The sequence below is a fragment of the Bos taurus genome, chromosome X, assembly GCF_002263795.3.
Source record: "Bos taurus isolate L1 Dominette 01449 registration number 42190680 breed Hereford chromosome X, ARS-UCD2.0, whole genome shotgun sequence".
Lineage (NCBI taxonomy): Eukaryota > Metazoa > Chordata > Mammalia > Artiodactyla > Bovidae > Bos > Bos taurus.
In genome coordinates this window covers 58,079,787-58,093,493 of record NC_037357.1, presented here as the reverse complement: position 1 = coordinate 58,093,493, position 13,707 = coordinate 58,079,787, and the positions used below count along the sequence as shown (strand labels likewise).

The window sequence follows — 13,707 nt, the reverse complement described above, 5'->3', positions numbered from 1 at the left end:
ACTCCACTCAGAATCCCTGGCATCTCACTCTGAGATTCTCTGCATTTAGAATGATAAGCTATGAAAAATTTCACCAGGTAAAAATGTTGACAAACCACCTTCTAGGTGTCTCTGATAAACAAACATCCTTAAAACCTATGCCTGTGTTAATGATACATGCAGAGAACTTGAAATCTGGTGAATTGCATCTGTCCATCAGTATGCTGAAAATAAACTTGTGAGCATTTAACCTAAGCTCTGGGAGATGCAGGCTAATTGATGGCTCTGCCTCCTGGTTCCATACCTGTATTGGAAAGCCAGGGGCACTGGCGCCACCCAGTGGTTCCTTGTAGACTAGCAGCTGATGTTGCTCTTAATACGGCTGCTGCTGCTGCCAAGTTGCTTCAGTCGTGTCCGACTCTGTGCGACCCCATAGACGGCAGCCCATAGACGGCAGCCCATAGACGGCAGCCCACCAGGCTCCCCCCGTCCCTGGGATTCTCCAGGCAAGAGTACTGGAGTGGCTTGCTATTGCCTTCTCCGCTCTTAATACTACTTTCGCTCTTTTTTCTTTCCTGTTTTTCTGTGTTCATGGTCTCACCTTCCTTTGCTTCTCTCCATCTGTGCCAATTGCACTAACGGATTTCATTTAGCCCAGCTGATGAAAATCGGAGTGGTACCCTAACCATATAATTTTGCTGCGATATACTTATAGCAGTAAAGGCTTTGGAATATGAGACATGAAATCATAGATGTAAACATACTGAACAGACTGTTACTTTCTCTGCTTGTGAAATCATTATTCCTACCCAGAATGGCTATAAAATTTGTATTCTACCGGAATGTGGCATGTCTCATGTTTAATTTCAAACTTCTCAATAGATGAGAGGAAGTATTCTTATACATCTCAGATATGAAGAGGCATACATTTCTGCCTAGAGTGAAAGATTTAAGTGGGAATTCGTTCTTTGGTCTCCTTCCTCTTTAGCATGACTTGTTATTTCAGTCCAGAACTGTTTTGTAAGCATCTACTGTGTACCTGTACTGTGCTGGGTTCTCAGAATTATGGCAATGATGGGGACAGACATGACTTCTGTCTTTAAAGAGCTTATAGCCCAGCTGGGGAACAGAAACTTGAACACGTTTAGGTGTTGTGCTATATGAGCACTGGGAGGACAAACAGCAGAGGCACCTGACATAAAGTGGGGAGGTCAAGGAAGGCTTTTTAGAAGTGTCATTTAAACTAAGACCTAAAGGAAGCCAAGAAAAGGGAGAAGAGAATGTTCTTGGCAAAGAGAAAAGCATGTGCTAGATGCAGAGGTGAGAGATTAAGCTTGGTGCTTTTGAGAACCTAAAAGAAGTTCATGATGGCTGGAGCTGTGAGATCAGCTCATTTCAGCTTCACAGCAGTCCCAGAAAGTAGGAGGAGTATTCCCTCCATTTCAGGGTTGTGGCAAATGAGGCACAGAGGGTACATAACTTGCCCGAGGTCACTCAACTCTAGTAAGTGGCACCACCAGGAACTGGATCTAGGCCGGCTGGCTCCAGCACGTTGGTTCACAGTTACCCTCATCAGGGTGGTGTGTTGTGTGTGCTGGAGCTTCACTGTCCCCCTCCCTTTAGCCTTTGATGGAGCATAGCACCTTATCCTTTTCATCTGTGGTCTTTTTTTTTTTTTTTCCTGATGGGCCTAATTAAATAAAATCGTTCTTAGTAAGCTGAATATTAGGCTGTACTGGATACAGCCTCTTCCAAGAACTGAAGCTTATAAATAGGTGAAAAATTCCTTAAGCTTACAACATCTGGGTTAGCCTGGAATGTCTCCTGTTTGCTTTAGTCTTTTATCACTGGGAATCAAATACCTCATTCAATATGCAGCTCTATGGTTGCTAACCTGTATTTTCCAGAAAATCTTAGATGGCAAGTTATAATCGGTTGTATTTTTCAGAAATGAGTATCAGATTTGTATTCCCTGCAAAGTTAGAATTTTTGTTTGCTCAGTCCGTGGGGTTGCAAAGAGTTGGACATGACTGCCTAAGCACAAAGTTGGTTTGGCAATAGGTTAATTGCCAAATTAACCTATTTGATTTAGGTTAATTTAGTGAAAGCGTAAACACAACTTCTTAAATAGGATTATAGTCTTTAAAAGTCATAAGTTAAAAACCTATTTGTGGAGGTATTTTCTTAAAATGGATCTAATTTATCCTTTATGTACTTAATATACAAGTGTATGCTTTGTAAGATGAGGAATTGACTTCAGTTAGAAATTACCAATTAAAATCTAAAACAGTAGATTTTAGAAGTGGGATTATAAATATTTGGTTGTAGATAAAATATTTAAAGTTATCATAATTTGATATTGTTGAAACACTTGGAATAAAAAGTCATGTGTGTGTTTACTGGCACAAAGCTGATTATTTCATTTACTTGCCCATTTGTATATGACTGTGGATTCAGTCAGTACTTAGTACTTTCCAGTTGTGGAGGTTGGCTTCTGCTGGTGTAGCCATATATTCTTATCTTGTTCTCTGTGGGACCAGAGTTAGGGTTATTACTGGGTCATCACTAGGGTTGCCTCTCCCAAAAAAGGAAAAAGGTTGGGCGTGGGGGATGACTCTGATAAGAATTCTGGTAAGAATCTGGGACAACACATGACAACCAGGGAATATACATTAGCAAGCTGAGAAATGTGATTGCCTTTTTTTTTCACCAATTCATGTGCATGTGAGCTTGGTCACTCAGTTGTGTCCAACTCTTTGTGATCCCATGGAGCCCACCAGGTTCCAGTGTCCATGGAATTTTCCAGGCTAGAATCCTGGAGTGGGTTGCCATTTCTTTTCTCCAGGGGATCTCCTGACCCAGGGTTCGAACCCTCATCTCTTGCATTGAAGGCAGATTCTTCACCAGTTCACACAGGGCTCAAATTTGTGAGCTTAGCTTCAGAAGCACTGGCTCAACTCAATTGAGTTAACCAGCAGCCACAGACTACTTTCCCTTAACTTTGGAGTAAAAACATTAATTTTCAAGTAAATTAAAAACATTAATTTTCAAGTAAATTGTATATTGCAGTGGGATGTTATGCGTAGCTGCTGTGTGCCTTTTATCATTTTGAGCATTGTGAACTCAGTGCCACTAGGCCCTGTCGAGGTTATTGCAGGACACAGTTGGAGCTGTGTGGGCCTTTACAGGAAATGAGATTACTTAATGATACTTTACTGTTGCCCGAAACATTTTGAAATGAAAACTTTGAGGGAAAGAAATGATTCAACCCTTTCTGCCTCCTACAGCTTTTTGAAGTCAGCTAGTACATATTAATAACCTGATATCACAGTTGATTGGAATGTCTGAAGTAAGACAGTCTTAGGTAAGATGAGATCTTCTAATATTCTGAGCCACTGGTCCCAGAGTTCAGGTTGTAAACAAGTGGGTACGGATGGAGAGTTTAGTTCTGAAATCCCCTGCCTGTATCATCCCTCCCATCACCATGTGGAAAGCAAAGAAAGGATACTCATTTGCTGCCTTTTGCCTGTGATGCTCACCTGGGGGCAGGCAGGCCTCAATTCCCATTAGGGGGCTGATTGATATTAATATTATATTAATATTAATAATATATTAGTATTAATATACTTGGGCTAGCTGAAAAGTATTTTCTTTGTGGGGCAGAAGAATGCCAGTATGACTCTTCTCATACCTCTTAAATCTTTTGGCAGTGTCACCTGGCATTTGAGTTCCTGTTTGTTTTAATAGGATAAGTGGGTGGAACTGGGGGCATTAAGGAAATTATTGATATTTCCATCTGTACAGAACCCCTTGTGATTATCTGGCTTTTTGATATTGTCTATTCACTTGCCAGTGGGCTTCTCTTGTGGCTCAGATGGTAAAGAATCTGTCTGTAGTGGGGGAGACCTGGGTTCAATCCCTGGGTCAGGAAGATCCCCTGGAGAAGGGAATGGCTACTCCAACTCCAGTATTCTTGCCTGGGAAATCCTGTGGACAGAGGAGCCTGGTAGGCTACAGTGTAGTTACAGCAAGAAAAAAACCCACTGATTTTATTTTGCTTTATAGATCATATTACACGAGCAAAAGAAGTTTCTTTTACTTTGAGTCTAGTTTAAAAACTGAAGTATCTAATCTTCTCTCTACAATGCAGTTATGTCAGCAAAATAGCATCACTTTACCATGTCAGTAGGGCCAAATACCTTATGGGCCATGTTCATTGTCACTTATCAATACCCACATATAAACATAGACACACACTAGGATTAATTGACACTGGTGCTATTTTTTTTACTTATGTATTGAATGAGAAAAGTAATATGTTCACTGCAGCAGTTTTAGAAAATGTAGAAAAAAATAGGACAAAACTAAAAATCACCTGTAATTCTACAATCCAGAGATGAATATTTCAGCTGGTAGCCTGCATATATTTGGTTAAGTTTTGTCTTAAACCAATTTCACTTATTAATATCTTGACTGTTTTTTCATATCCTTAAAAATCTTTGACAATACTGCGTTTGATGACTGTAGTGTTAAATCATGAAGATACATCATTGTTTTACCAGTCTCCTTTTGGATATTTGCTGTTGTTTCTGGTTTTCTGTTATTTATATCACAGCAGTGACTATTGTCTATGTTTTTTTGTGCATGTGCATTTCTCTTTCCTTAGGCTAGTCCTAGAAGTAGAGAGTGAAATTACTCAGTCATGAGATATGTATGACTTAAAGCTTCTGAATGCCTATTGCCAAATTACTTTCTATAAAACTTGTACCAATTTATACTTCCGTCAATGGGATATAAAGTGCCTTTCTGTATACATTTGGCAATACTGAACAATTTCTTTATTCTTAATTGGCACTACTTTCGACGGAACTCCAGTGCATTTTTTTTTTCAGCAAATAAAAATTATTCCTGGCAGAAATGAAAGTGGTGCTTGCAATATTATGAACAGTAGTACCGCCAGGAACTGGTGGCCCCAGAGATACTTTGAGAGTCATCAAAACAGGCCATATTTTAGCTCTAAGAGTCTGTATTTCTAAAAATATATTTTCTTTTCTCAGTGGTTTATCAATCTCATCTTTAATGTAGAAGAAAATGCTAATGTTTTTCTCCTAAAATGATTGCTTCATGAGTACTTATTGTTCATTACCTTGGTGCTCTCTGTGTGTTTATTTATTGAGTCATGTCTTTAAAAACAAAATGTAACTTCTGGCAAAAATTACCCAAGCTTTTGGAAAGTTTTGATTGTTACACAGCAGTACTTTCTGGTCAAGATCTCTTGAAGTAACAAATACTTCTTTCAGGCATTGTTCAGTTCTTCAGTATTTTAATAAAGGCCTTGTAAATTCAGAATTACCCATGTATCAACACACGGCTTGAGTAAACTTGGAAGGAAGAGATGTGGTAAGTCCAATGTTTGATATTATGCAATCAATTTGTTCAAAACACTCTTTTAAATCACTATTGGGAGATTGTTGCTCCTGAGCCGAGTAGGCAATGGCACCCCACTCCAGTACTCTTGCCTGGAAAAATGCCATGGACGGAGGAGCCTGGTGGGCTGCAGTCCCTGGGGTTGCTGCGAGTCCAACACCACTGAGCAACTTCACTTTCACTTTTCACTTTCATGCATTGGAGAAGGAAATGGCAACCCACTCCAGTGTTCTTGCCTGGAGAATCCCAGGGACAGCGAAGCCTGGTGGGCTGCCATCTATGGGGTCGCACAGAGTTGGACACGACTGAAGCGACTTAGCAGCAGCAGCAGCAATTTTCAGCTATTAAAACAGTTCTACCCCAGTGATTGCCTCCTAATAATCAAGCTATATCTTAGGTGGATCTTACAAATAGGATTCTTGATATATGTGACTTTAAAAATTTCTTATTTAAATGCAGTTGTTCTACTGAGAGCATTTAAAGAGAATGTGCCTTTCTGTCTTGATACTGTTAATTTCATCCTAGGTAACCAAAAGGTTAGAAATAGTGTAATTTTTTGCTTTCTAATATTCTCACATTTCATCTTAAGAGTAAAACTAATCAACACTGATTAGAAAGAAATTCTTACATTATCTGTATAGGGAAGCATATAAGAGGCTTTCCTTATATTCTAGAAAATAGATCCTCTCTTAGCTCCTGTGATCATTTGGAAGGGGAGGGAAGAGAGTTTCTTTTTAGAGACTAATTACTCTCATTTTAGGGAGAAGGAAATGGCAACCCACTCCAGTATTCTTGCCTGGAGAATCCTGTGGACAGAGGAGCCTGGAGGGCTGCTGTCCATAGGGTCACACAGAGTCGGACATGACTGAAGTGACTTAGCATGCATGCATGCATTGGAGAAGGAAATGGCAACCCACTCCAGTATTCTTGCCTGGAGAATCCCAGGGAGAGAGGGGCCTGGTGGGCTGCCGGGTATGGGTCACACAGAGTCAGACATGACTGAATCAACTTAGCAACAGCAGCAAACTTTCATTTTAAAGCCTATTTTAGCTCTGGAAGTCTATAACTTTGTAGGTAAGGAATGGTATTTATATGTGTATAGTTTATCTTCCTGTCCCAGGTGAGGTCTGGTACTTACATTGTAGGTAGATACTTGTCATTTTTATACATACACATAATTTACATATGTGTGTGATATGCAGATTGTATGTGTGCATGTATATATATAAAGCCATGCTAATGATGAAACTCTGTGTGTATATAATTCATATAATTTACCATACTAATTATAAGGGCAAAAGTTATGTAAGAAAATGGGTGGTAACAGAATTCTTAACTATAGTTGAAGTATTTCTCTTAATGTTCAAACTGGACTCTGTCTTTGAGCTTGGGTAAAGACAATGGGTAGAGTATAAATAAACATTGCTTCAAAACTGAGAAAATGAAACAAAGAATTTACCACAGAATACTGCAGATCTAACTACGTAAAGAAATATTCATTGTTGTCATGGATATGCAATTTATATATTGTTCTAGCACTGAAAAGAATAATTTCTAACGAGTAAAACAAAGGATTTTCTCTATGGTTAAAATTGATTATCATTGTATCATTGTTCTAAAATATAATGGTAGTTTTTTGTTATAAGTACTTTTCCAAAATATCTGCTGAAGTTGATAATGTAAAAAAATACTGTCTTAAAAATAGTTACTAATGAAGTGAAAGCTGATATTAAATGTGAAGAAAAAAAATGACTTAAACCAGCTGTATTCTCTGACAGCTGTTAGTTTCCTTTATCCATTCCAACAGATTTTTAATGCTCTTTCAAGCCAAAATAGATGCAGAGATAATAAGACACAATCCTTGCCCTATATGACCTTCTATTTATGTTTACTAAATATCAATAACCTCAGACGTGCAGATGACACCACCTTTATGGCATAAGGTGAAGAGGAACTAAAGAGCCTCTTGCTGAAAGTGAAAGTGGAAAGTGAAAAAGTTGGCTTAAAGCTCAACATTCAGAAAACTAAGATCATGGCATCTGGTCCCATCACGACATGGGAAATAGATGGGCAAACAGTGGAAACAGTGTCAGACTTTATTTTTTTGAGCTCCAAAATCACTGCAGATGGTGACTGCAGCCATGAAATTAAAAGACGCTTACTCCTTGGAAAAAAAGTTATGACCAACCTAGATAGCATATTGAAAAGCAGAGGCATTACTTTGCCAACAGAGGTCCATCTAGTCAAGGCTATGGTTTTTCCAGTGGTCGTGTATGGATGCGAGAGTTGGACTGTGAAGAAAGCTGAGTGCCAAAGAATTGATGCTTTTACACTGTGGTGTTGGAGAAGACTCTTGAGAGTCCCTTGGACTGCAAGGAGATCCAACCAGTCCATTCTAAAGGAGATCAGCCCTGGGTGTTCTTTGGAAGGAATGATGCTAAAGCTGAAACTCCAGTACTTAGGCCACCTCATGTGAAGAGTTGATTCATTGGAAAAGACTCTGATGCTGGGAGGGATTAGGGGCAGGAGGAAAAGGGGACGACAGAGGATGAGATGGCTGGATGGCATCACCGACTCGATGGACATGAGTTTGAGTGAACTCTGGGAGATGGTGATGGACAGGGAGGCCTGGCGTGCTGTGATTCATGGGGTCACAAAGAGTTGGACACGGCTGAGCAACTGAACTGAAGTGATTAAGATAAATTCATAAATGGTATAAGGTGCAGTTAACCTAGCAGTTTGACTTAACAATTCTTCTAGAAATGTATCCTATAGAAGGGCTGGCATAAATATATTGTTAAGGGTGTTTATTGCTGTTTCTAATGATGAGAAATTAGAAAATCCCAAATACCTATCAATAGGGAAGATTGGTGAAGAAGGCAATGGTGCCCCACTCCAGTCAGATCTCTTGCCTGGAGAATCCCATGGATGGAGGAGCCTGGTAGGCTACAGTCCATGAGGTCGCTAAGAGTGGGACACGACTGATCGACTTCACTTTCACTTTTCACTTTCATGCATTGGAGAAGGAAATGGCAACCCACTCCAGTATTCTTGCCTGGAGAATCCCAGGGATGGGAGAGCCTGTTGGGCTGCCATCTATGGGGTCGCACAGAGTCGGACACAACTGATGCGACTTAGCAGCAGCAGCAGCAGCAGGGTAGATTGGTAAGACTTAATTTTGACATGGCCATACAATGGAATACCATATAACTGTTAAAAATTTAAAAAGCAATAACAAAGTAGTATTATGTTAGATCTATGTATTCTGACATGGAAAGGCATGTAAGAGCCGTTTTTTAAAAAGAAAGTTGCAAGCTTGTATAGATAGTATAATTCAGTTTTTAAAAATTGTGTGTGTGTATTAGAATATGCTTAGAAAAAAGTCCCCAACGGTATTCACCAAACTGTTAAAGCTCTTATTTCTAGAAGATCGAATGAAAAAGATAGTTTCACTTGTATTTGATAATTTGTAATGTTTGTTTTTCAAGTAGCTTTTTGAGATCATGAGTATTTTATAAACACTTTTTGGTTTTAACTTTTCCATGAAGCAACATTATAGTCTATGACTAGTCTGTGACTAGTCTAGAGTCTGGAATTACATCCGTACTCTTTTCATGATAGATTTTGGGTAGTTTTACTTAGGTTATAACATTTCTTAAATAGTTTTAATGTTTACAAGTCAAGTGACCCACAATCTTAGGAGCATTTAAAGCTCCTGGACCACTCATACTCAAGTATATTTTTAAAGGGAAAAGAAAAGATTCTATTGTAGCTTAGACTCTGAGCAGTACCTCCGGTGATTTGACTACCTTATTACTGTCATGTAGGCATTTTAAATGAGTCATTTTCTTGTTCCATTAGGATTTTGAAAAACTAATTTTTAAGTAAAAGCAACTTTTATTTCTGGAAACTTTGGAAGACACTAAATCAAAGAATACACAACTTAAAATTAGTAAAGCATGTAAAATTCCCCTTTAATTGTACCATGCAATAATAGCAGTAATATTTGGTGCATGTCTTGCTAATTTTTCTATGAATATGTGCCTTCTCAAATATGTATGTATATATATAATGATAGACTCATACATACTGTTTTGCACCTGTGTTATTTTTTATTTCAACATCTCTGACCTTTAAAATATATGCTAGCATGGCAGTTTTCATCCATTAGTATTTGCCGGTATATAAATTTTGTATACATAGATTTATAAAACACTGTTGCTTAGGGAATTGTTTCATAAGGGACTTTCCAGGATTTACTTTTAGATTTGGACACAATGTGCGTAGGACTTTGTTAATGTTTCCCACTGTTTCCCGAAACATTCTCTTTTAAACTTACTAAGATTGGTCCTTGAGTCATTAAGGAAAGAATGATTGATCATGCCTGAAACATTTCCATCTGATGCTGTCACATTTTTAGTATATGGACTTTACTTTAGAAAAATGTTTCCAAAATATTCATTAGCACACAAACTTATTTACAGAAAGGGCAAAAACTAAACACATTAATGGTTTGTTATGAAGTCTGTCTCAAAACATGAGGTTGAACAACACTGCCTTCTATTTGTATTACTTTTTCCCTTAGTCACTCTCTTGTTAGCTGCAAGGACACTGTTATGCTCCCTGATATTTAGTGGGAAGGCTTTCTCAGAGCTACCTCATTCCCTAATTGAAAGATGATCAACTCTAGATGCTGTATTACTCCTTTTGTTCATGCCACCAAGTGACTATAAAGTGGAAACAAACCATGGTATATGCTTCAGTCTGTTTAAAAATTTGCTATGCTAAGGATTTCCAACTTCCTTATGTTGCAAAAGCTTGCATATCCGTGAAAGTGAAAAGTATGACTCAAATTTACATTGTAATTTTAGCCAGATCATCCATATTTCTGATCATCTGTAAAGAGAACCTGCATGTTGATAATCTGTTTAGTTCTTTTATATCAGATTATTTCTTCAATTTAATAGGATGACTTTAAGAGGAGGATGCTATTTTGTAGGGAGGAGGCTAGAGAGAGAGGCGAGTGCCAGTTTTTCTGTTGTGCAGAGAAACTTAATTAGGCTCAGTTAGGAAATGTGATTCGGAGAAGGCAATCGCACCCCACTCCAGGACTCTTGCCTGGAAAATCCCATGGACGGAGGAGCCTGGTAGGCTGCAGTCCATGGGGTGGCTAAGAGTCGGACACGACTGAGCGACTTCATTTTCACTTTTCACTTTCATGCTTTGGAGAAGGAAATGGCAACCCACTCCATTGTTCTTGCCTGGAGAATCCCAGGGTCAGGGGAGTCTGGTGGGCTGCCGTCCATGGGGTCACACAGAATCGGACACAACTAAAGCAACTTAGCAGCAGCAGCAGCAGGAAATGTGATTTGATTCCCTTTTATCATCTGTAAAGTAAGTAAGCTGTTGCTTACTTACTTTTAAGCAAGTAAGCAACTTACTTACTTACTTACTTACTTTTAAGTAAGCAACTTACTTACTTTCTTACTTATCATCTGTAAAGTAAGTAAGCTGTTGCTTACTTACTTTTAAGCAAGTAAGCAACTTACTTTTAAGTAAGCAACTTAAGTAAGTAAGCTGAGAAAAATTATGTCTGTCTTTTGTATTAAAGAACATCTGAGAGTTACATTGTCCTGCCCAATTGATTGAGGGCTCTCAGACTGGAAATTAGCCAAAGGTTGGTATGGGCCTCTCATCCAACTGAAAGAGTTCTCTTATACTTTTGAGTATCCTCTCCAGCCTCTCTTTCTGTAGGACCAATGACCAAGTGTCAGGTCTCCTTTGGAAACTTTCTCTATGGAAATTATTTTTCAAATTACACAAACTACTGGATAGTTTTGTATCCCGTCCCGACTCTGCACCACCTATAGATGAGTTCATGTGATTTTATGAAAGGTTGGTTTTTTGTTGTTTGTTAGTTATCTGAATTAAGCTCTGTGTGGAAGAGGAAATACATGCATTTGTATAAGAAATATGAAGTTTTTCTTCCTCAACGTTCTCTTTTTGAGCTCTTGGGACTTTGTTTTAATACGAACATGCAGAGATTTCCCCTCTTGGTGTTAATATCAAGTGTTAGCCCTCAGGGAGTAAAGGAAGAAAATATTAAATAGTGTGTCTTTTGTTTATAAGTAATCTTAACCACTTGTATTTGCACAGGTACTGATACTACTGCCAGAGCCCCCTTTCCTAGAGTAGATTGTGGGTATTAACTTGAAGTTGAAAAGTAGTTCTATTAAGCCAAACGATTGGCATACTTAGTTAGTGATTGATCTGGGTATAAACCTTTGTTTCCTTGACCCTCCTGATAGCAAAAGAGAAAACCAACTGTTTGAGTTAATACCAGCTAGTTAGTATGTTGATTAGTTATATGGATGTTTGATTTGCAACTTCCATTGGGATGTCTAGAGTAAAAATTTTGTTTGAATGTTATTCTTATAATCATATGGAAGTAGTACCGAGTACTACTGGATGGAAAGAAAACTGAAGCATAATATGATGCCCAGTCGTGTTGAAATGTAAGTAAACAGTATCTGTTACTGGAGAGCTTTATTTTACTGTTCTGAGTATTCAGATGGTAAGAAGTTTTCTCCTGCATTTTCCAAAATAGACTAACTCTCAACTATAAATGGATCCTAAACCTTCACAGTGTATATATCTTGAAGGATGTCACAAGACTCTCTCTTTATTCACTGAAGGAAGATGAAAATTATCTCTCATTTCTACTTAGACCAGTGCTGTATTTGAATTTGGAAAGAGCCATGTATTGTTTAAAGGAAATAGTTCATTTTTAATGAGAAAATAGCTGGGTGCCTGTGGGCATTGAGGTTGGGGTTAACCAGTCAGATTGACCTACTAGTTTCCCATAGTCAGACTTTGTCTCTGAACTTGGCTCCTATCCTGACTCTGGGAGAAGAGGTAGAAATAAAACCATTTACATCATGACTCCTGCTCTCTGTCATTTAAAAACATTTAATTGTGTATATATATATATATATATTATTGAGATATAATTAACATATAACATCGTATAAGTTTAAGATGTACAATGGGTTGATTTGATATATTTATATATTATACTGATTAATACCTTTGTATTGGCTAACAACTATCACATCATGTTAACTATCATTTCTTTTTTGTGACAAGAACATTTGAAATCTAATCTCTTAGAAATTTTTAAGTATGTAATACAGTATTGTTGATCATAATTACTGTGCTGTGCATTATAGATCTCCAGAACTTACTCAGCATTCTAGTTGCAAGTTTGTATCTTTTAACAGCATCTCCCCAATTCCTCCACCACCCCACTCAGCCCCTGATAACCAGCCTTCTAGTCTGTTTCTTTGAGTTTGACCTTTTCAGATTCCATATAAGTGATATAATACAATATTTGTCTTTCTTTGACTTAATCTAACTATAATGTCTCAGGGTCCATCCATGTTGTTGAAAATGGCAGGATTTCCTTCTTTTTCATGACTGAATAATACCTCCATTGTGTGTGTGTGTGTGTGTGTGTGTGTGTGTGCACACGCATATCACATCTTCTTTATCCATTCATTCCTTAGCAGACACTTAGTTTTTTTCCATATCTTGGCTAGTGTGAATAATGCTTCACTAAACATGGGAAGGCATTGAAGAGATCTTCAGTATCCTGTTTTCATTTCCTTTGCATATATAAGCAGAGATGGGAATGCTGGATCATGTGATAGTTGTTTAAATTTTTGAGAAACCTCCATACTGTTTTCCATAGTGCCTGCATCAGTTTGCATTCCCACCAACAGTGCTCAAGAGGTCCCTTTTTGTCCACATCCTCACCAACACTCATTATCTCTTGTCTTTTTAGTGACAGCCATTCTAACATGTGAGGTGAGAACTCAGTGTAGTTTTGATTTCCATTTCCCTGATGATTAGTGATATTGAGTACCTTTTTATGTACCTTATTGACCATTTTCTTTGGGGAAATGTCTGTTCAGTCGTCTGCTTGTTTCTTAATCTGCCCTTTTCCTGTAGGGTTTTGACTACTGTTTCTTAGAGCCAGGCTCAGTTACTTTTGTAAGACCCCAATAGTACTAGTTATAGTCATTTTTTGTTTTTCCTTTGGTACCTGGCTTATCATGAACTAAGGTGCACAGGTAATGCGAAAAAGCAGATGGGTTTCTTTTTAAAAAGGATCTTTTCTTATGTCACCATACACATAAATATTGTCTCTTATTGCAGATTCAAATCCAGAAAGATATACGGGTTCTTCTTAAGAGAAAAAGAGAAAATCTGTAAGTATTTGTCCTTTAAAAATTCTAAATT

At 38.0% G+C, this 13,707-nt stretch overlaps 1 protein-coding gene across 7 annotated transcripts in view; it reads left to right on the top strand.

The window, feature by feature from the left end:
• ACSL4 (acyl-CoA synthetase long chain family member 4) overlaps positions 1 to 13,707 on the top strand; it is a 77,605-nt gene that overhangs the window by 16,640 nt on the left and 47,258 nt on the right. For all 7 annotated transcript variants that reach the window (XM_015461586.3, XM_002699866.6, XM_024988727.2 and 4 more), the window contains exon 2: positions 13,624 to 13,676. The gene's annotated coding sequence lies outside the window, so the exon portion shown is untranslated. The remainder of the gene's footprint in view (positions 1 to 13,623; positions 13,677 to 13,707) is intronic.